Source organism: Papio anubis, chromosome 5 (genome assembly GCF_008728515.1).
Source record: "Papio anubis isolate 15944 chromosome 5, Panubis1.0, whole genome shotgun sequence".
Classification (NCBI taxonomy): domain Eukaryota; kingdom Metazoa; phylum Chordata; class Mammalia; order Primates; family Cercopithecidae; genus Papio; species Papio anubis.
Genome location: NC_044980.1, coordinates 98,017,587 through 98,042,054, shown reverse-complemented (window position 1 = coordinate 98,042,054; position 24,468 = coordinate 98,017,587). Strand labels below are relative to the sequence as shown.

General features: G+C 32.3%; 1 long non-coding RNA gene across 1 annotated transcript in view; it reads left to right on the top strand.

Moving 5' to 3' along the window:
- The window catches only part of LOC103885296, a 90,935-nt gene extending 70,884 nt beyond the window's left edge, over positions 1 to 20,051 (top strand). The window contains exon 5 of the long non-coding RNA XR_648321.4: positions 18,666 to 20,051. This is a non-coding gene — a long non-coding RNA (uncharacterized LOC103885296). The remainder of the gene's footprint in view (positions 1 to 18,665) is intronic.
- Positions 20,052 to 24,468: the final 4,417 nt, after the last annotated feature.

Here is a 24,468-nt window from a genome sequence, read left to right as displayed (position 1 = left end):
AGATACAAAATGCATCCATGTTTTATCTCAGTGTATTAAAAGAAATTTCCAAAGTAGTTAACATTTCCATAGGAAAATGACAGACATTAGTATAAAAGAGCAGGAACACTAACACCTGATGATAGCTCCGGATTTGAGTTCTTTTTGCACAGAAGGCAAGCACCTTGGCTCAGGCAGGTGTACTTAATTTCCAAAAATAGGTTACCTCATTTGTTGAATACAGATTATAGAATTTTCTCCAGAATTGCTGCGAAGATTATATAAGATAAACTTCTTAAATTACGAAGGAAGTTCTTGGGAAACAGTATGTACTAAATAAATATAACTTCCCTAATATTACTCACCCATAATAATCAATGTGTATTTTTCCACAACTGGATCCAAATGACTATGAATGTTCAGATAAACCTAATATGTGTAATAGCAAAGAAAAATAATGCCATATCTGTGTACAAACAATTTCTCATTAAAAGAGATATTAAACATAAGTATATATTCTGTAAAGTAATATACATTATCATATATCAATACTAGAGATTGTGATAGTTTGGTGTAAGGGCCCAAGAATGAACATTTTTAATCCTACTTAATTCTAACACTGGTTGCCTGGGAAATCACGTTGAAAATCAACACTAAGAATTGGCCTATTCAAAGAAAAAACACTTATATATTTATGACTGCAAAATAAGGTCACATAAAAAGTTAAAGAATTTTCCATTTGTAATTTGTAGAAATATTATGCAATTTTTACTAAATAATAATGTGGTGCTTAATGCCAGTCAATGAACAATGTATTCCATAAATTTTGCATGTGAAAGTTTTCAGTGAAGCTAGTCAGATGAGCAACATAAAGCTCATGTTCAAATCAAGGGAAGAAGAGCATGAATTCTCTTTCCAGTGGAGCCAGGGATGATTATTAACGATACGACATTATAGAAGAGTTTATATTATGAGAAATTTTCATTTGCATTAACCTATCCAAGGACCTTCAATTTTAAGATGAATCTCCTCTATACTTGAGTAAATGACACACAACTGAGAATGGAATGCAGTGGCAATAATACATTTTATTTTTAAGAAAGTATGCAACTTGCAAACTATTATACTCTTTGAGAGTTTTTTTTTAAACTTGCTTTTACTTTACATTGAGCTGTTGTTAGCTTTAAAATTGTGGTGTTAAATACTTTTTATGTTGAAACATAATACATATTTTGATGATTAGGGCATTAGTTGAAAATAATATATATAATTTATAAGACTATCCACTCTGAAATCCTGTTAATCTTCAATGAAGTGAATTCTTGAGTTTTCAGAGGGAATAACAATACAAGAGGATTTTGATATGATTATTTAAATGATTTATTTACTTATAAATCATTTAAATTTTTAAATGATTATTTAAAAATTATAGAAACTAGCTTTATCTTTAACATTCTTAATAAAATATTTAAAGTAGCACAATGTTAACTAGATGCCAAACTATGTATTCAATGTTTTGTTGATATATATCACTTATTTCTCATAACATATATTTATAAACCATTTTATAGTCATGAGAACTGAGGCTCAAAGCAGTTGATTAATTTGTTTAAATTTACCTATTTAGCTGAGTATCTTGATCCAGATATGCTGACTTCAGATTTTTTAAATCATCACACTTTACTGGTTTCCACATACTGATATTTTCCTAAATAAATTTAGGTATACTGTTAAAAAAACACACACAAAAAAAACCCTTAGTTTTTTTCAGTTGACTAGGAAGACTACTAGTAAATTTACTAATTTCAGCCTCTCATCTAAAAATGCTACCCTTCTTTTTCTTTCTTTGTTTCTTTTAGTAGTGCATGAGTCTCGCTATATTGCCCAGACTGGTCTTGAACTCCTGGCCTCAAGCGATCCTCCCTCTTTGATCTCCCAAAGTACTGGGATTATAGACATGAGTTATTTTGCCCTGTCTGAAAATGCTACATTTTAAAAAAACACAAAACGTCTTGGTGCTTTCTGATTCTAACATCTGAATGATTTGGCTTTCTACCATTATTTGCAGTATAGTCTTGTAGGTTACACTCAACTGGAATCCCAGTACTAGGGTAGGAAATGTCCTTCAGTGAACATATTATTATAGGTTTGTGTTCATAAGTCTACATTGGACCATGGAGGAATTTCTCCCCAGGTGCATTGATCCAGGCCTAATCTTTAGCAGCCACTTTTAGGTAGTTGCTTAGAAAATCAAATCAAATTCACAGTAATGAAACATAGTCTCCTGTGACAAGTTTTATTTGGCATTATCCAGCTCCTTGCTTCCATTGTAGATAGTAATTTTTCAATGCATCATTATTTTTTAGCAGTTCTTTTCAGGTGTTATTAACGTACGGTAAAATGCATATATTTAAAGTGTACAATTTTATAAGTTTTGGCATATGTGCACATCTGTGACACCATCTTCACAATCAAGATAATGAATATATTTATAATCACCAAAAGTTTTCTCGTGCCTTTTACTCCTTCCTCCAAAAGCCTACTTCTTCAACTCCAGCCCTACATGTTCCCAGGGAACTGCTGATTTGCTTTCTATACTGTAGATTAGTTTGTATTTTGTACTGTTTGATATAAATAGAATGATGCAATATACCAAAAAACAGTCATACTTTGAAGGAGGTGGGAGGTTTGGTTTTCTTCACCTAGTGAGATCATCCATGTTGTTATGTGTATTATTATTATTACCTGTAGTTTTCTGCCATATGAAAATACCACAATTTGCTTATTTTTTCACTTGTTGATATTTGAATTGTTTCCAATTTAAGGTCATTATCAATAAATATATTATACATGGTTTGGTGTGTGTCTTTTGGATGTGTGCTTTCCTTTCCTCTGATAAATACCTAAAAGTGGAATGGCTGACCATATAGTGAGTGTATGTTTAAGTTTTTGAGAAACAGACATTTTCCAACTTTCCCACTTGTACTATCTACATTCCCAGTAGCAGGGATATGTTCAGATTTTTAATTTTAGCCATTCTTATTGTTATGTAATGGTGTCTCATTGTGGTTTTAATCTACATATCACTAAATACTTATGAAGTTGAGCATTTTTTTCCTATGCTTATAAGCTATCCATATATCTATTTTGACAAAGTGTTCATTCAAACCCTTGCCCATTTTAATTAAGTTGTTTGTTTTCTTATTATTCAATTTTTATTTTTCAGTCCAGGCCGTAAAGTGAGATCTTATTTTTGAAATTTGAACATTCTTTATATATTCTAGATATAACTTATTTATGAGATATATGCATTGTACATATTTTCTCCTGCTATAGGACATGTCTTTTCTTTCTTTGTGTTCCAAATAGCAGAAGTTTTTTAAATTTTTGTGAATTTAAATTCATCTTTTTGAAAAACGGATTGTGCTTTTGGTGTCATACCTAAACATTTTCCCTAATCCAGGATTATAAATATATTCCCTATGTTTTTTTCTCAACATTTCATACTTTAGTTTTAGAGCTATGACTCAATTTGAGTTAACTTTCATATAGTATGTTAGATATATATCAAGGTTTAGTTTTTATATGAATATTCAAATGTCCAGCACCATTTGTTAAAGAGACTCTCTTTTCTTTATAGATTTGCCTTTGTATCTTTGTCAAAAATCAATTGTCCAGATATATGTGAGTCTATTTCTTGATTTTATTGTGTTCCATTTATCTCTTTGCCTATCATATCTATCTTGATGCACGTAACACGCTGTCTTGAGTAATGTTGTTTTAGAATATCATTTTGAGTCAGTAATGTTAGCTCCCGAACTTTGTTCTTTATCAAAGTTGTTATGGATATTCTATTTTCTTTGCATTTCTATGTTAATTTCAGGGCCAACTTGGCAATTTCTCTAAAAACAGTTGGCTAGATTTTCATTGGATTTGCAGTACATGTATAAATCAATGTGGAAACAATTACCCTCTTAGTATTATTGAGGCTTCCAACCCCTTACCAATATATGACTTACATAAATAAGATATAAATCCTAGACTTATTTATATCACTTTTAATTTATCTCAGCAGCATTGTGTGGTTTTCAGTGTATCATTCTTGAATATCTTTTGACAATGTGTCCCTAACTGTTTCATGTTTTTGAAAGTTATAAATTTTATTTTTTATTTCAATTTTCAATTGTCCATTGCTACTATCTAGAATCACAATTGATAATACAGTATCTTTCAAATGTGTTAAACTCATTTATTGGTAGTAGCTTTATTGTAGATTGGATTTTCTACATAGATGTCATTACATATGGGGATAAAATCAGTTTTATAATTTTTTTCTTTCCAATGTGATATCTTTATTATTTATTTACTTAGTAAACTCACTGCACTTGCTGACACCTCCCATACAATGCTTAATACAAGTGGTGAGTGTATACATCCATTTGGTTTTGATGGTATTGTTACTGATCTTAGGACTAAAGCATTCAGTCTTTCTCCTTAAGTAGAACATCAACTGTAGTTTTTTAAATGTACTTTTTCTGGTTAAGGAATTTCTCTTCTATTCCTAGTTTATGAGAGGTTTTTGTTGTTGTCGTTGTTATATTTCCTTTCTGTTTTTGTTTAAAATGGATATTGGGTTTTGTCAATGGTCATTTCCATGTCTTTATTGAGATAACCATATGGCTTTCATATTTTAGTGTTTCACATGATGAATTATTTTTAACCCAAACTGAAAGTATTCGACCTTTGATTGAATTGTTTAGCCCATTTACAATTCATGTGATCATTGATATGATCAGGCCTAAGCTGAGAATTTTACATTAAAAAAATATATATTTTTCTGTCCGGGCATGGTGGCTCACGCCTGTAATCTTAGCACTTTGGGAGGCCGAGACGGGCAGATCACCTCAGATCAGGAGTTCGAACCCACCTTGGCCAACAGAGTGAAACCCCATCTCTACTAAAAATATATAAATTAGCTGGGCGTGGTGGCAGGTGCCTGTAGTCCCAGCTACTCACTGAGGCGGGAGGATCACTTGAATCTGGGAGGCGGAGGTTGCAGTCAGCAGAGATCACTCCACTGCATTCCAGCCTGGGGTGACAGAGTGAGACTCAGTCTGAAACAAAAAAAAAATCCATCTGATCTTTGCCCTTTTTTCTGCGATCTTTTGTGGTTATATAGTTCAATTGTATTTACTTTTTTTTTGACTTATTAGCTATAACCTTTTGTTTTGTTATGTTAGAGGCTAATCTAGGTAGGGTTTACAGTATACCTCTTTAACTTTTCACAGTCTATTTTCAACTTGCATTATCCCATTTCACCTATAGTACATGCTAGTGTCATTTTTAGTGTCCAATATTTATCATAACTTTTCATAGATTTTACTTATTCATATGTTACAAACTCCACAATAATTGATTATCCTTTGACAGAAAGCTACTTTTTAAAGATATTTAAATAATTTAAAAATCCCATATTTACCCACTCATTTACTATTTCTGGTCCTCTTGGGTTTGATGTTGCTCCATGTTTGCATCCACTGTCATTTTCTTTCTGGCAAAAGATTTTCTTTAATACTTTTTGAAATATGAGTCTCGTAGTAGAAACCATTTTAGCTTTGTGTGTCTGAAAAAGTTTTTATTTTGTCTGTATTTTTGAAAGCTTTCATTGTACATAGAATTCAAGCTCAATTTTTCTTTTATTTTCTTCTTCGTCTTCTTTTTTTGTTTGTTTGTTTAAAGATGTTGGACTACTGTCTTCTTGCCTGCGTTGTTTCAGGAAGGATCCTGCTGATATCTATCCCTTTGAACTTCTGGATACACCATGTCTTTATTTTCTGGATGCTTTTATACTACTATCCTATTTTTGAGTGATTTGATTATAATTTACACTGATATCATTCTATTTATATTGCTTGTATTGGACATTGCTAAGTTTCTTGAATCTGTGGGTTTATAGTTTTCATCAAAATAGAAACAATTCTGGCCCTTTTTTTTCCAAATATTTTTTCCTGTGATTCTCTTTCTCTCTTTGGGGATCTCCAGTTAAACATATATTAAGTGTCTATGCTGCTCAATGTTTTCCCACAACCCATTAATAAGATTTTAAAATTATTTTTTTCTTCTCAGTCTTAGTTTTCAAAATTTCTGGTGTTACACATCCAAGCTCACTAATCTTGTCTTTTAGAGTATCTAATCTGCCATTAATAACATCTATTTTTTTTATTAAAGATATTCTGGCTTTAACCTATACATGTTTATCTTGGATCTTTTAAAATATTTTCCACATCTTTATGTATTTTTTAATATATAAAATACACTGTCAATAACTATATTAGTGTCGTTTTCTGCTCATTTAACATCTGGTTTTGTTCTTGACAAGTTTTTCTTGGTGAAATTTCTTACTTATCATGGGTTGTATTTTTCTACCTCTTTGCTTTACTTGTAATCTTTTATTGAATGTCATACTCTGTAAAATTTATCTTTCATAAAATTTTATGAATTTTTTCATTCCTACAGATCTTCATGAGCTTTGTTTTAGGATGCAGTTAAATTACCTGAAATTATTTCATATTTTTTATTCTTTCTTTTAAGATTTGTTGGGAAATATCAGAGCTGTAGTTAACCTAGTGCTAATAATTCTTCATCATTGAGACAAGATTCTTTTCTGTACTCCATCCAATGTCCCACGAATTATGAGGTTTTCTCATCTTTCTAAAGGGAACAGGCCAAATTCTCAGCTCTGTCTAAGTAAGCACTAAATACTTTTATATCTAATCTGAGACATTTATTTATCTCGCCTTGGTTGTTTATCTCTCATGTATGCAATAGCAGTATTCTGCCAAGTACGCCAGGGATGCCCTTCAGCTTTGTCTGGAGTTCTCTACCTATTGTGAATGTAAAAGATACCAGGATGAAATCACTTTTTGTCAGATCCAAACAGACTAGAGCTAAGAGAATATGAAGAGGAAAGTCTTATGCTTGCCTGTTTGAGATACTGTCTCAATAACTTTCTAAAATAGTCTCACAAAAAAATGCTTTCTTAAGACTATAACAATTCAGATAAGGTGCTGTCAAGAGAATATTTGCCCCGTAACAGCATCTCTAGCATTAAACTGACGCCAACTCTGGCTTTGTGTCTCTGAAACCAGTGAGCTCTATTTCCAAGCAGCTTATGTAAACTTCTCCTTTTGCCAATAGAAGCCTCCTTTTACCATCTCCTCTTCAGTTACACATGTGTTTTGGCAGAGCTGTGTATCTCAGGTTGTAATCCTCATTTCTCATTCCTGAATACATTCAACATATTTAGTTTTTTTTCTGTGATTTTTGTTGTTGTTGTTGTTGACACTGTACACTCTTTAATCTCCTGCACTTTGTTTTGTGAACCCTCATTGCCTTGACTCCACAGAATCTCAGCCCCATCTCTTCATCTCAGGGAGTCTTTCAAGCTTCACCTCAGTTTCTTGTTCCTGACCCTGGAAATTTTCTCAAGGCAATAAACAAGGGGAATCACAGTACTCCATTTTTCTCCCACCTCTCAGTGATCGCTCTCCCTTTTGGTCTTCAATTTTTGGTTGTTTCCAATAAGGAAATGAATCTTACACCACTTACTTTCTTGTCTGAAAGGAGAAATCGTCAATATTTTACTGATAACCTAATTGTATTATGAAAGTAATAGTAATTATGGCTATTTAAGCAAGAATATATATTCCTCCTTGGTAAAATATAATGAACCCTATACACATTGATATTGTAGAATGTTTCAAAAATCCCCCAAAAGATTATCTTACGGTCCTTAATGTGTATTTCCTTACAACCTCTTTTATACTGTGTGGCTAGCATTCTGGTTTGCTTCTCACAACTTTGTAGTGTTCCTGAGAAGAAAACCATTGACTGAAAAATTCCTATTAGATGGACTATTTTGCTAGCAAGTCCAATGTCAATCATATAGCAGAAAAGAACCCCAGAAGACTTGCATAATGAAGAAGTAAAGTTTATATTTTGGCCCTGACACTTTAAAAATTACATGACTTCCGTGACATTGTATTTTCATAGATAGAATAGGTATAAAACATAAAATGCTAGTTATTAGTGTCGACTCTTGCTTAAAATGGAATTTTACGAAGATGTTTTTACATAAGAGCTACTAAATAAATTGAATTATGAAAGAAATTTTGGGAACAAAATTGAAGTGTCCTTGACAGAGAAGTATGATAGAGATTAGTACAGTTGGAAAGCAGTAACTTCATTATTGAGATAGACAAAGAAGGAAAAGACTAGAATAGTAGAATATTTAAGAATAAAGAATATAGTTGGACTCATATTAAAAACAAGAATTTACTTCCAAACCCACTCATTTTCAATACATGAAAAGTGTCTCACTCTTAAAACACATAGAAAATAATTCAGAACTTATATCAACAAAAATAATCTAAAAAAATTTGAAAAGTTAAAGTTGTAATATAAAACCTTTGTTTTAAATTTAATTACTACCTTTAAGGGATAAACACATTATATAATAATACACTTTAAAATTTTTGTCATATGATATGGGTGTGTTTATATAAGATCTAGGTTCCCCTTTCAGTACTATATTTAATTTTGGCTTTCTTGATATTTGTGGCAAAGAGGGAAATCTGTTAGTTCATATTTACTTTATTTAAATAAAATTTAATTTATATAAGAGATTTTTTTTCTGGCACCAAATGTTTAAATCAACTTATTTACATGAATATACACATACATACATATACACAGTATACATTATATGCAATACCTTATAAAATGTGCATATTCACATAAATGTTATAACTTATTGGGAATAGAATCAACTTTGTAAATTTAACAAGAAGTATAACCTTACCTCATATCTCATCAAAAAAATAGGTATAATGTTCTTTGGATTTCTCCTTTATTTTTCCAAAGGCTTTCAAAATATAAAAGAAGTTTTTGTATCATTTAAATAAAAACTATGACGTCTAATCACAGTATCTCTTGTTGGTTAGAGTACTATAAAAATAAGTAAAGATAATTTCATAAAATATATTTCAAAGATTCTCCACTTTTTGTATTTTTATAAACTTGACCATCTAAAACTCCTTCCAAAATTTCAGGTGCACCTTCTTAAATATGATTTATGGAGAATTTAAGAGATGAAAATTTGTTCTAGCATAATTTCATTATTTCACTTTGCTCTTTGGGCCTGAAAATCTAAACCTCCTAAAAAGGCATAATTGAGTTTAGGATGCTACAACTGGGGAAGCCAACTGGTAAAATTGGTCTTTATTGGAAGGATCTAGGGGCCTCAGGGCCAAATTTTAATATCTCTTTGCTTCCCTTTCCCTACAAGTTCAAAAACCATTTTTTAAATTCTGCAAGTATATCTATTTTGAGGTCTATTTTATTTGCATTTATCACAATTTTTATATTAAACTCAATATTAAACATTTGAGAATGCATTTTTTTTGTTTTGACATTGAGATAGCTAAATCATATAATCATACATATATTTTTCTTTAAATGTTCATGTGGTACAGATGAGTGTCCACAAATATAAATTGAGGGTTAAGCTTGAATTTAATTTTAAGTATGGAATTGATAGCAAGTGAGTTTTTTTTTTAAAATGAAACTACACTTTCTAATTCTTTTATTTGATCTTAATGATGTGTAATTCAACCTAAAACTCTGTCATTAAGTAAAACATCCTGTTAAAATCTATTCAAACCCCAAAAAAAGTTCAAGATGGGGGCAAAGGTTTTCAAAAGCAATACACTAAAGTTGTTAGAAAATTATTTTTCCTTCTTCTGAAAGTGAAGAATAATGTCAGTATGGAAATTATAATTTATCTTTCTGCTCCATTTATTTTAATACATTTTTTTGGTTGAAATACGATAAACTTTTGGTTTTGTCTAAATTTCTGTGTCCAGATTGGTAAACACATTACTAATGAAAAATTCTGACTACCCTGAACTCAAAACACCTTTCTGTAAAAACGGTGCCTTTGTATCTGGTTAGGTCTATACAAGGAATACTGACATTTTAAGGAAAAAAACATCAATGTCGAGAAATATTAGAGACTCTTAGAGGTGTGAGGTTGGATTTGATCTTAAGTTGAAAACAGTCCAATTCCTTTTCTCTTATCTTTAAAAAATACCAAACTACATACAGCAAAGAGTAAAGGTAATTTGTGCAGATCTTGATTCTGAGATACTTACTAAATAGCAATGCTGTAACAGAAAAATACAGCTTCAGTATCTCTTTCCCCAGGATGCTCAGAGTCTCTAGAGAAGGTAAAGGTCACCGCTAAGTTGTTACCTGAATTTATTTTCTCTCTCCAATTCCTTAGCACATTTTACTATTTGAATTTAAATCTAGGAGATTCTATTGTCCTTGAAAGACAAACAAGTACTGAATTTTATTTTCACAAGCACAAAAAAGGCATTATGTGAAGTATTTATTGGTTAAATAAATAGGTGATATTTGCAATTCATGTGGGGCCATCTTCCCTGAAGTTTAATAACTCAAAAGTAAACCAATGATAAAGACAGCGATGCACTGGGTGAATTGTTTATTAATTGTGTTAATAGAATTTAATGAAGGGATTTGGTTGTATAATATATAGCATGTTTTATAATGAAAGTGGTTTTATCTGAGTAATTAAAGTTTAAGTTATCTATCACAATATGATGAATTATTTATCTTCAGATTGTCTACCAATTGATAAATGCTGTTTCTGTGCTTTAAGCAGGTAAATTAGTAATATGGTATGTCTCTGGAAAAAATAATCAGAAATTGACATGAATAGAAAATAATTTTTACAGAGCACAGTCCTCAGTTACTCTTGTGTTTTTATTAACACCATCCCAAAAAATGAGTCAGTAGTATTAATATACCCACCATCCCTATGGCTAAGTTGTTTAAGTTGGGTTCATTGTTATTCGAAAGACTCCATAGTAATATTTTTCACTTTTTATATTTTGCCAATTAGGAACAATTTTTTCTTGGACAAATATTTTTCCCCAAATATTACATGAAATAAATTTCTCATTTCATTTATAAGAACATTCTCTAAAATCTGTATGTAAATGCTTTACTACAGAAAATGTCAATTCTTAGAATTAGTAGTATCTATTTCCAGTTAGAACACATAACTATTAATTGTACTAGAAATTTTCAATTATATTTGTTTCCATAGTAAGTAAAATAATTGAAACAGATTAGTGTAGGTGATTTATTCACCAAAATATTCAAAAATGAAGCAATTACCTAATACACATCATACCTGTACTGAAGAGGAGTCATCTCTTTCATCTGATCATTGTTTCACCCATTATGTCATTCAACCTGACCCTTGTTTTTCTAGACTAAAAAATGTCCTAGTGCTTTCTTGTAAAATGCATCTAAGCTTACCTCTAGGGAACATTTGATGCCTTGATTCAAGGTAGCCTCAAACTATGCTGCATGGAAGAGCTTCTCAATCCATTGAGATCTGATATTTTAATATATACAATAAAAATGAATTACTAGAAAAGAAAAAATAAAAAGATAAAAATATTCACAAAAAATTCAATTTTAAAATTTTAAATTCAAAATTATATTTAAAATGGTGAAAATCAGAATATAACATATGTAAAGAATTATGAAAACTACTCATGTTATTCAATGAAAGTCTGTGAAAAAGTGATTAATAGGTAAAAAATGAAAAATGATTACTTACTAAATACTTATGCACCTGTTGAATGAATGATGTGTATATGAAGGTTTAAACATTTTTAGGTTGTTAATATTTAATTTAGGTTGGATTGAAAAATTCTGCTACTCTCAGGGGAAATGTATATCTGATTTGTTTCTGTTTTATTGTACTAATATGTATAGTAGAAAAACTAGTCTTTTAGAGGTACGTTGATGAAAATTGAAAGGAAATTTTTAAAGCAACTTAAGAACCTTCAGAATAGTCATTTCTCTTTATTGCATTTCTCTCTTATTATTATTATTATTATTTTTTTTAGACAGAGTCTCCCTCTGTCACCAAGACTGGAGTGCAGTGGCGCGATCTCGGCTCACTGCAAGCTCCGCCTCCCGGGTTCACGCCATTCTCCTGCCTCAGCCTCCCGAGTAGCTGGGACTACAGGCTCCCGCCACCTCGCCCGGCTAGCTTTTTTGTATTTTTAGTAGAGACAGAGTTTCACCATGATCTCGATCTCCTGACCTCGTGATCTGTCCGCTTTGGCCTCCTAAAATGCTGGGATTACAGGCGTGAGCCACTGCACCCGGCTGCATTTCTCTTTTAATTCAATAAGAATTCAGTGATGCTACACATTCATTTTCAGTCTTTCCTCAGTCACTAAAATTATAGTTCAGTTTAACTATCTTTGAACCAAATAATTTTGTCATTGTATCTATTTCGTACTTATTTTTACATTTAGCAAAGTAACTTTAAAGCATTACACATTGTAATATGATTCCAGTACATAGCTCCCACCACTTGAGACTTTGACAGCACCCTTACTGGTCTATATTTCATTCGTCGAGACAAGACCACTGATACCATTCTGGCCTATTGCACTGATGTCAAGTTGCTATAAAAGTTTCCAAACGCCTACTTTCCATTTCTGCGCTTAAGTCATCATGGAAAATGAATAAACAGTTAGTGGTCACCGGAGAAGATCCACAAATGACATTTTGTGTAGTACTGTTCTAGGAGGTAACACCTGTTAAAAGATTTGTGTAAACTTTAGTGGAATCACAAATTTTAAAGTACTACTCCTCTGATCAATACAGAAAGATGCTTAGGATCTTGCAATGCCTCAACAAAATTAATGGAGGTTTTTACCTCTGTGTATGTGGATATTTAAAGTTTTTAACTTGTCTATTTATCTAATCTAGGTTGAATTGATAGCAATATTTCTCTCAAGTGATACTACTCTCTCTCTAGATATGTCTAAGTTTTCCTGAGTTTATTAATGCCTTTTGCTCTGTAAAAATTGAAAACAAACAAAAAATACTGTCCCTCACATAACTCCCCCCCCCCGAAAAAAAAAGTTGTGACATTAATCTTATCAGCCCTCTTCACAAGGAGGAAAGAGGAGAATTAAGGAAGGCATTTACTAAAATTACTAATAACTTGTGCCAATATCTTTTAAAAATCAAAAGAATGGTCATCAAAAGTATGAACTCTAACTATCAAATTCAGGTTCCCTTTCATATAAAAATTACAACAAGCAGGATATGGTAAGAATGAAATGAGGATGCATGGGCACATATTTTGTGAATGCTCGTTGCAGGGACCTCAAAGAGGTTGACAGGCATGTGAAGCACAAAACAATGCTGCTTATTAAGCAAGATAATCACACATCTTTTGTTTACAATTCACATTCCAAGGAAATCTTATTTCTTAATCTCTAAGCAAATCCTCATAAAACTTTGCCCCAATCCCTTTGGAAGGTGAAGCACTTTTTGCCTAATTACCTCCTTACTTGTGGTTTTGTTTAAATACATTCCATTAGCAAGAGGAGGAGGTTGGTAACAGTATTAATCTCCAAAAATGGCCCTGCCATACATATTGCATCCTGGGGTTGCAAATTTTTAAGTCTTCAAATTTTTTCTTAAGTAACCAATGTCTGCACATTATCAAACGAAGCCTGCTTCTAATATCTACTTGGTATATTTCACTTTTATTAATAGAGCACTTATATATCCATAATATAAAATATAAGTGTAGATATTATAAATACATAAATATATATACTTATGTGTATCTAAATGTAATGTAGACAAAGGCAAAGATTTATAGAAATAGAGGGATAGATAGATACATGTGTAGATAAATATGAATAAGTATAGATATTTAGCCTGATATAGTTCTCTAATATAAGATACCATTCAGATTAACAATGCATATCATGATCAATTGGGAGATAAAAGTACACTTCTTTTGTTTATAAATCATATATGATGGATGGTAAAACAGAAAGAATTAAATTTTCAAATCAAACTCACACAAATCAGTGCTGTCATTATGCCTTACTGATAGAAGTAATTACAAGGGACTAGAGAAGCAGAAAAAAATACTCTGGCCAAAGAAATATGTTAATTCCCATATATATATATATATATATATATATATATATATATATATGCATCTATATTTCAAAACAGAAAATAAGCATTTTGGTCACAAAACACCTCGTTTTATAAATGTATAGTTACATAGCATTTATGACATTTTCCTGAGTGTATAAATGTATACATTCTAGGTTACCATAAGCAACATTAGACTAGGTCCAAAGTATTAAAAGCATTCCATAGAAATCTCCTACTAGCAAATACCACTAGTGCGTTTTCCAGTAGACCCGTCATCTGGTACAGATATGTAAACATGCTGTGTGATCTTTCTTTCCCAGAGGTAACTCTCTGGTAATGGAAAAGAATGGTTTGCAAACCTCTTGCTTAAATATTTCTTTCTCACTGAGAAATAAGAAAAGTGTAAACAGAAAGTATGAATCTTAGAAGATGTTCAGTAATATCAGCTAAGTCTACTTGAAAGAGATATGGAAATAATTAAATTGAAAAACTGAAACTGATTTTTATTGTTCAAATGATGACTTTACTCTTATATGTACACATGCAAATGTATACACACAGGCATACACACACACACACACACACCACTACACCATTTTCAAATTACCTAAGATGAACACATGATAATCTCAAAGAATGCAAAATTAAACTGAAGACATTTGTCCAAGATGTATATAATTTTATATAATAAATTTAAAAATTTATATAATAAAAATTTTTATAATAAATTTAAAAAATAAATTAATATAAACATAAATATCTTGATTTTGACAGAAGAAAGGTAAAATTTTAAATTGCAACAATGTTTCATACTAAATCTTAAAAACACAAAAACAGTAGAGAATAAGGCACGTGTATATATGGCTTCTTAATTTGAAAGTAACTTAAAAATATTTTTGATTAAAGTATTATTGGTAGTTTTGAAAAGTATAAACACTAAAGAGAATATTAAGAAACTATTTATCATAAGGTTATGACATTACAGCTATGCTATTCTTTATACTTGATCTAAATTCTATAGAGAGCTCATGAACTAATCTTTCCCCAAATTCTTTCCTATAGTACTGTTTTTTTCAATGTCTGTTTATAAAATCACCTGCTTCAGAATCACCTAGGGTCAAGCAAAACACATATATCTAAATTCCAGATATTGAATTAAATCACTTTTGTGAGGTTTAGAAAACCTATGCTTCAAAAATAATGAAACATGATTTTTTTGCTCTCTGAAATATAAGAATCACTACCATACACTCCAATCATAAATGAGAATACTATCACAATGCTATCAACTAGTAATATAATGATTCAATTCTGTGATCCAAGGAAAGTGAGGTATGTAAATGGTTTACCGTAGTACTCAAAACTATGGGTGCTCAAAAATATGTTCATAGTTTTCTCAGCAGTATTTTTTTCTGAAATAATATAAAAGAAGTACTCTCATTGATGAGTCAAATGTAAACAGTACATTTTGTCAAGGTCAAATTAATAAAATGATAGTATTATTATTTACCTTGATTGTAGAGATGAGAAAGCTTACATGGCAAACTCATTTTAAAAATGCCTCAAAATGTAGAACTGCAAGCTTGAGTATTACAGAGGGAACTAACAGAAAATGCAATTTTAAAAGTGAAAATAAACATTATCTGACCCTTGTCCCGGAGATTTATTAGACTGGCCTTTTCATTACAATATTTTAAGGAAGAAGAAACACAGCTGGAGAAGTTACACAAAAGAAGTAAAAGTGATAAATATATACCTGTAGTTACAATTTCAAAAGACAGAGTCTCAGAAGATTAAGACCATTCAGTAAGAAAAGATTAAAAACTAAGCGAGTATATAGATTAAGGTGTACTGATAAGGCAAAGAGTCATTAATCAAGAATTAACCGAATCCTAGAGAAAGTATGAATGTATTAAAGCAGAAGCACAATTTTCAGAATAAATAAAATAAGCTTAGTAGAAAATAAATATATAGAACATGTATTCTCAATATTCAAATGTCAAATTTGAATTTGATGTGAATAAAAATTAGATCAATTGGAGGTCTGTGAAATATTCAGAGAAATACACCACTATATACCTTAAATTCTTAATAAGTCAGTATAACATAGGATACTTAATAAATAAATCATAAATTACTTAAAATATCACAAATGCATTTCCAAGAGGGAAATATCAGTAGAATGGCTAAGGCATAAGTTTGAAACATAATTTAATAGGCATTTTTGTAGCTTGTTAAGCAAATACAATTTTTCGAGATATCAGTTTATTTCCCAGTGGTTAGTGATCAAGATAGTCATAGTGTTCTCTGCAGCTGAACTAAACTTCAGTCAGGATTCTTCCTTAGTATAAGCCCCTGACTTCCCTTGTCTTAGTACTTTTACTTCATAAAGCTTGCAATTGTGAAGTCTTTCTCTGCCCCTTCGGGATAGAAGCCTCCTCCCAGCCCTTTGCTAGTTTTAAAATTTAAAGAATGTTTCTTCCAAAGACCTAGGACCCATTCCTTTGAAAGGATATCATCAAGAAACGTTAAGAGCTCTATCTACTCTTCTGTGCTCAGATTCAGAGAGAAACAAAACAAAACAAACATAAGGGCTCTATCTCCCAGACTCTGTGAGAGGGGAAGACACTAATCCACTAAGTGCCACTTAGCAATCACTGATTGCTTTAGCACATTGACCAACCTCTCCACAAAGTTTTGTCATTAGCTCACCCCAGAACTCAGTGGAGTTGAGTTCAATTCCTCTCACCAACTGCATTGAACAAATATATTGACACCGATATTAGCATAATAATTAGGTATGCTAGCATTTACTTATTTGTTATCAAGTATATCAAGTTAACAAATTATCCAGTTGCTCTAAAGAATACCTATAATAATAAATTATGCTCTAAAAACCTTAAAAACGAATATAGCCAATGAAATTTTTTTTTTTTTTTCTTTTTGAGACGCAGTCTTGCTCTGTCGCCGAGCTAGAGTGTAGTGGCACGATCTCAGCTCACTGCACCTCCAACTTAACTCTGGGGTTCCAGCGATTCGCCAAGCCTCCAAGTAGCCGGGACTACAGGCACACATCACCACGCCCAGTTAATTTTTGTATTCTGGGAAGAGATGAGGTTTAACTATGTTGCTAGGCTGGTCTCGAACTCTTGACCTCAAGTGATCCGCCTGCCTTAGCCTCCCAAAGTGCTGGGATTACAGGCATGGGCCACTGTGCCTGACCCAATGTAATCTGAATATTGTCTATGCTTCAAGAGCTTTGTATTAAAACATGTAATGTCAGATAGGTGCAATTATCTTGTTTAATTTAAACACCACTTAAAACATATAGTTAAGAGTTGTTAATATTATATGTCATTAGAAATAATCTAATATTGTGATTAGGAATATTACAATACATCAGTAGGAATAATCAATTATAATTTTGTCATCTATAATAAAGGTATGTAATCTCATGTTCTGTGTAATTGGTATCAAAGGATCTCCAAACTGTTTCAGATTATGTAGGTAAGAAAAAAAAAAGAAACAGCATTTGCAGCTCTGTACCCAATTTCTTACATTGAGAAAATTTTGGAATGTTCTAAAAGCTGTGCTGTAGCATATATCATTCCCTGATACCAGGAGGCATTAGATAAAATGATTAAATCCCCATCAATCACTCCATGTGGCAGCAATAACAATGCCAGTGGAACAGAGCATTGTCACAAGATTAGTGCCTCCTGCTTTGAGAGTAAACATCTTGGCTTTACTTCATTTATTTTTCATAACTTTCCTGCCTTTGACTCAGCATTTAAGAAGCAGTTGGAGACTATTTTATAATGATGCTCAATGTCATTTAAGTATTATATTTAGAGATCAAAAAAGTGCATAATAATTCTGAAGCATTGCTAAGATCTAAAATACTAAAGTATCTGAAGAGCTTAATAAATTAGAAACAGTTTGGGAAATTATGAAACTGACTTTGATTAACCAATTATTTATGCATTTGAAGATTACTCTTAAATCCACAGAAATTCCTTTTAATCATCAAATATATTCAGATTTAGTTTCCTGCCTGGTGTTAGCCCCTGGGGAATATCCAATGAATCTCCTTGTTATCTATTTTAACATAAAGCATGCGGTTTTGGACAATATACAAGGCAGTAAACAAAGACACAAAAAGTACTTAAGATTTTCTAAAGGTGAATCTGCTGGCAAATGTTATTGAACACTCCATCAGTCAGGACTGTGCAGAAAACAGAAACTGGCCAAAACACTTCTAAGAAAAAAGTGATTGAACTCAGGGACTCGGAAGGGATAGAGGAGTGCAAATTAGGGCACTACCACTAGACCTTGGGCTTTTAGGCCTCACCGCTACCACTGCTACTACCCAAGGTCAATAAAATGTCCAGGTTGCATATACCACAGTCATGACACCGGTGACTGGGCAGTACTCACTTCTCCCAGAGATAATCTGTCTTCCTGCAGCATCTGAAAGATGCTATCAGTCATTCTATTGTCTAATTTTCACACAAATGCATCTAATTAGCAAATTCTGACTTACATTTTGTATCATAGCTACAAATTAATCTTATATTTTTATTTCTAACTCTGTTGTCTTTGAATAGAATGAGAGTGGAATGAAGTTGAGAGAAGTAATCCAAATATCTTTCACCATGACCTACTAACTGTATGCAGAAAGGTTTACTGTCTGCAATACGGAAGAAGACTTGGAGAATTGTGATCATTTCATTGCAGTGTTTTCTGACATCAAGGTGACTCCCCAAGAACATACCTGAGTGACTGGGACTATTTGTTCCATTTCCAATCCTTCAAAAATTTTTATCCATCGTTAAATTCAGAAACTCAGCAAATTAAGGCAATAATATCAAAACTAATAACTTTATGAAATCTTGATGAAAAACACAATTCAAAACTAGAAGACTCATATTTCATCTTGACTTTGCCATTAACTTACTGTTTGATCTAGGCTGGTAAGGCAATCTATTTAGGCCCAAATTATCTCAGGATTCAACTTACATTGCTATAACCTACTAGATTCTACCAGGAGCAGGAGGGTTGTTGGAGAGATTAAAGTATTGTACAAGATTCTTCACTCAAGAAATTACTATCTAGGAGAAAACATAGAGTATGTGATTAGTGATTATATAAATGGCAATACAAGGTCATTAGGATGATAAATTTATTCTGAGAATTTGGGAAGGCTTTAACATGAAGGTTACATTCTGAAATGGGTCACGAAGACATTTAAGTAAGAACTAAGTACACAGACAGGTGGGAAGACCAGTAAAATAACAGCACAAAATTTACTCTCTCGTATTGTTTCCTCGTATTCCCTAAGCACTAAACATGACCACATTTTACTCATTCTTTAAGACGCAAGGTAAGAAAATTTCTACAATGAGACTTTCCTCAGTATCTAATTTATATCCCCATGTGAACATTTTTGAAAACATCTTTTCCTTACTCTTTTAAATACTCATTGCATTTTCATCTTTAGGGTCTGACTCAGTCACTAGTCCTTAAGCTCTTTCAGGGCAGGAAGGGTGTTTACATTTACTGGATCCCCAGCCCCCAGATATCATGCCATGTTTCTTACTCTGAACTTCAAGAAACATTTGATAATTAAGTATATGAGTAGTTGAGTGACTTTTTTTTCTGGAGATTAAGAGAATAAGGAACAGGATGATAATATGGTAGTAGGAGATATAAATGGAAAGGTCTGTTGCAGAAATGTCATAAGTGCCTTGTAAAACAAAGACTTTAGATTTTATTCAGTAGGCAAATGAGGGCTGACAAGATTGGTAAGCAGTAGAAAGTGATTCTATACGATATATGTATAACTAAGTGGCTGGTGAGAAATACATTGATTTATTAACTTCTTTATATGTCCAAATTGAGGAAACTGACATTTGTGAATTGTGGGGGATATCAGCATCTGGAAGAAGACAATAAATTACTTGTGGAAGAGAATTCCTGGGTTTGGGAAAAAATGACTATGGTGGGTATTTTTTTTAAGACTAATTTAAAGTCAGTGCTTGCTCATCATTCTTGGAGAAAAGTGAGATGTCGCTATAAATCTGAATTCAGAGGCTAAAGACTGAGAGATATTGATGTGCTTTGTTGAGAAACTTACATTAAGTTTGTGTTTAGCCAGTCTGTGCCCTTGAAGAATTAGAGAAATGCTTTTTATAACTATGCATTAGGTCAGATATCATTTAAGATCTAATTGATATAAATAATAGTATTTAAGAAGTAAAAGTCTAGACTTTGAGAAATGCACTATCAATGACTCTAATATTTTATTCTGGTCTCTCAAAGTCAGCCGTTTGATGGATATAGGTTATTTCCTCTGGGGATCATGAATTTCCTTACTTGAAGTACTTTTGCCGTAGAACGTGGGCATCATATCTAGAAATTCAGGAAAGGATTCTTCGTTGAGAAAGAGCCATAATAGTAAGTTTGGATTGTTACATTAAGGGTGATGTGAGTCTCAAATAGTTTTGAGCAGAAGTGTGAAGCAATGCATATTACATGTCTGTTCAGGCTGTTGGATGAGTAAATAGAATTTTCTTTTTTTTTTTTTTTTTTTGAGACAGAGTCTCACTCTGTCGCCCAGGCTGGAGTGCAGTGGCCCAATCTCAGCTCACTGCAAACTCCGCCTCCCAAGTTTAAACCATTCTCTGGCCTCAGCCTCCCGAGTAGCTGGAACTACAGGCACCCACCACCTCGCCCGGCTAGTTTCTTGTATTTTTTAGTAGAGAGGGGGTTTCACCATGTTAACCAGGATGGTCTCGATCACCTGACCTCGTGATCTGCCAGTCTCGGCCTCCCAAAGTGCTAGGATTACAGGCTTGAGCCACCACGCCCTGCCAAGTAAAGAGAATTTAGGAGGACATGTGGAATTCAGATTCGCTGTGGAGACAATGGCAGCAGCTTAGTTTAGCATTGCATGTGATTTCTGTAAGATGGTAACCATAATGGTGGTAAGGAATGTCAGAATTTGCAAACTACTTTGAAGTTAGATTCTACATTTACGTACACATTTTGAGCTGAAGATGTTTGAATGTATACATTATCTCTCTTTTTGTCATGTTATTTAAATAGTAATCAATTAACTCATGAATATTTATTAAATTACTAAAAAGATTTTAGGCAGTATCCTTTTTAGCTTACAATATGTTTTTCCCTTTATTACTTCTTTCTAAGCTATTATTCTTTATTCATTAAATGTCTGGGTTTCTTAGGGCTTGCTTTTCAGCCCACATCCTTTTCTAACTGGAAATAATCTTCCCTGGAAACCTCATATTGATTAATACATTCATCGACCACCCAAGTGCCTACAGAATCTAAAATCTCTGTTCTGTTCAGTTTTCTGTTCTGCATTCCATATGCTTATGTACAAATGCCCTTTGATGTTTTGCATTTTGTGCTGACAATTCTCTATTTGAACATATTCTGTGACTTGAGAGACTGAATTCTATGGACTCAGTAATTTTGGGCTCCCTTGCTCCCAGACTACCGATGGCCAATGGAAGCATTGTGAGAGGTTGGGGAACACAGGAGAGAGAGATCATGATATCTATGTCTGCAGAGATGTCAGAATATTTATTCCTACCTGCTGTGAAAAGGTTTGCTGGTAGCTGAGTTGATTAAGTGTATAGTTCCTGTGAGGCAGCCTCACTCCTGGTACTGCTGCAACTCCAACTGTGTGCTGATAGTGTCTTCCTCCCTGACCTGTAGATCCATGAGATGATAATGACTTCTTCTGTTATATAAAATATTAATTATATAATTAATTTAATTATGGTGGTTTGCTATCAACTTAAATATTTATTGATCACCAAACATGTGCCAGGTTTTGAGGATATAGCACTGAAAGTAACACAGTTCCTGCTCTTGAGTTCATTAGTAATTGCTTTATGGTACAAATGGTTCGACAGTAGGGTAAATATAAGGTAGTAACTGGGGGCCTAAACCACTCTAGCAGTAACAGGAGACTTCCTGCATAAAGTGACCCTCACTCAACATCCAAGTAGAATTTTACTTTTGCTATCTAATTTTGACTAATTAAAAAAAATATTCTTCAATAGACTTTTGTAAATGTATGGCATTTTCACATATCATGCCTGACATATTTGCTGGCCTCTGAACTCACATTCACTCTTCAAGATTCATTTCAAATTTCTACCACACTTTGAAAATGTTCTTTTTATGCCTTCTTTTACCTAAGTAAATTATAGCTTTCACAATGTGGTGCTTTTATTTATTTATTTAGACATTTCTTCTAACACATTGAGGTGAATTATATGTTATTTCTATATCTACAGAGCTTAGCAAAGTTCCTCTCAGTCAATAGGTCCTTGGTAATGTCAACATCAGCAATTCTAATATAACAATTATAAATAAAAATAAATATACTTTGGGATTAAGTTGTGCCAGTAAGTGTGCTGTGTCTTATCCTGTTAAGTAGGTTCTAATTTTATTCTCATTTCATAGATAAGATATATGAGACAGGTCAGATGGAGAGCTTTTGCAAAAAACCTAGTTAGAACTAATACTCAGGTGGAGTAAGGAGTCTGATATTTAACTTACTTTTGAAGCAGAATCCTAAGGAATTATTATAATGTGTAAGTTGAAATGAAAATAAAGATCCAATAATTACTTTAATGCAGTATTTGAAATGAAAAACTACAAGGGTATAGGCAGTAATGTATCTTGCAGCAAGACAATACATTTTTTTGGTTTCTGTCAGTCTGAAAATGACCATGGGTAGGTATTCTGGAGGTGAAGCAAGTAGTCAACTGTGGGTGTCACCTGCTTAGTAGGATAAATTATATTAGAATTCATTGTGTTTCCCAGAAAGAGTATCAATGAGAATTTAAAAAGAGATTTGATTCTCAGGAAATCCTGATATATGTGAAGAATGGGTAGAAGAAAAAATGTGGGGGAGGGGTTAAATTTGCTGAAAATCTTCTATGTTACAGTGATACTGATAGGTTATATCATCCAATTTTACCAACACTCTAAATATTATTTTAAAAATGAAGAAATTGAAAGGTAGGCAAGTTAAATAATTTACCGTAAGAAAATGGCTGATCCCTGAATCAAAGCAAAGAGTGTCAGATTTGAAACTATATATTTCACTCAGCCATGTGGCCTGTGATGTTTTTTCTACTGTAAGACAAAGAGGTTGTATCAGATACTCTCCAAAGATGCTTTATAACATTCTGTAGTACAAATCATAAGAGCTTGCTTACACAGTTCTTACTATATGTCAGGTAATACACTCGAAGTTTTAGACATATTAATCCTTATTTAACCGCAAAATTATTGATTTTACTGTTCTCATTTAAAATTTGCCAAACCTGATACATAAAGGTATTTGGTGACTTGACCAAATCTACATAGGTAGGACCAAGCCGAATGGGTATTGATAACTAACCAGTACAGAGTTAGAGCCTGTATTCTTACCTGTGAAGCTATACCACTCTTCTTCATAAGCAATTACTGGAGAATTGTTCTAATTCTTCATTTTGCAAATGGATGAATATAGTAAGGAGTACAATTTTTAAGAAAATATTTGTAGGACTCTGGAAGAAAGAAAACAAGAGAGAGAAAGTATAGAATGTGGAAGACTGTAAAAGGCAATTTGTCCTGTAGAAATGTCTGAATTTGGGGAAATTAAAATGGAACCTATAGACTCCTATGTTCTTAGACTATACTTATTATTATATATATTGGCAATTCAAAAGCTTTATTTTCTGATATTTCATCCTGTATGTTTATTTTCTTTATAAATATTTTGAAATAGTTTAATATTATTTTAATCTTGGACAATAATTCAGAAATATTTTATGTAGAGAATCATTGAAGTTCTGATTGTTGTTAATAACATAGGTACTTTTATGAAGCTAAAAGAGGAATGAGCAATGTGGTCTTTAAAGTTGATAACCATAAATGCATAATATCAATTACATTGTGTAACAGGTAAAAAGATTTTTGTTTTGAGAAATTACTATCAATCTTCTCAGAAATCTGATGGAGATGTTCAAAGAGATTAATGTTTCATGGCTGCTAATACAACATCTATTCTGCAACTTTGGGATCAGGGAGTAATTTTGACTTTCCATTTTTATGGGCTCCATTTTTATTGTTGAAGAAATACATTTGGAAGGCTATAGCTGCCATAGATAATAATTATTCTAATGGATCTGAACAAATAAATGGAAAACCTTCTGGAAAGAATTCACCCATTCTAGATGCTACTAAGAGTATTTGTGATACATAAATGGAAGTCAAAATGTCAACATTAACAGGAGTTTATGAGGGTTACAGTTAGTTTATTTCAACCCTCATAGAAGATTTTGAAGAGTTCAAGACTTCATTGGAGAAAGTAACTGCATATAT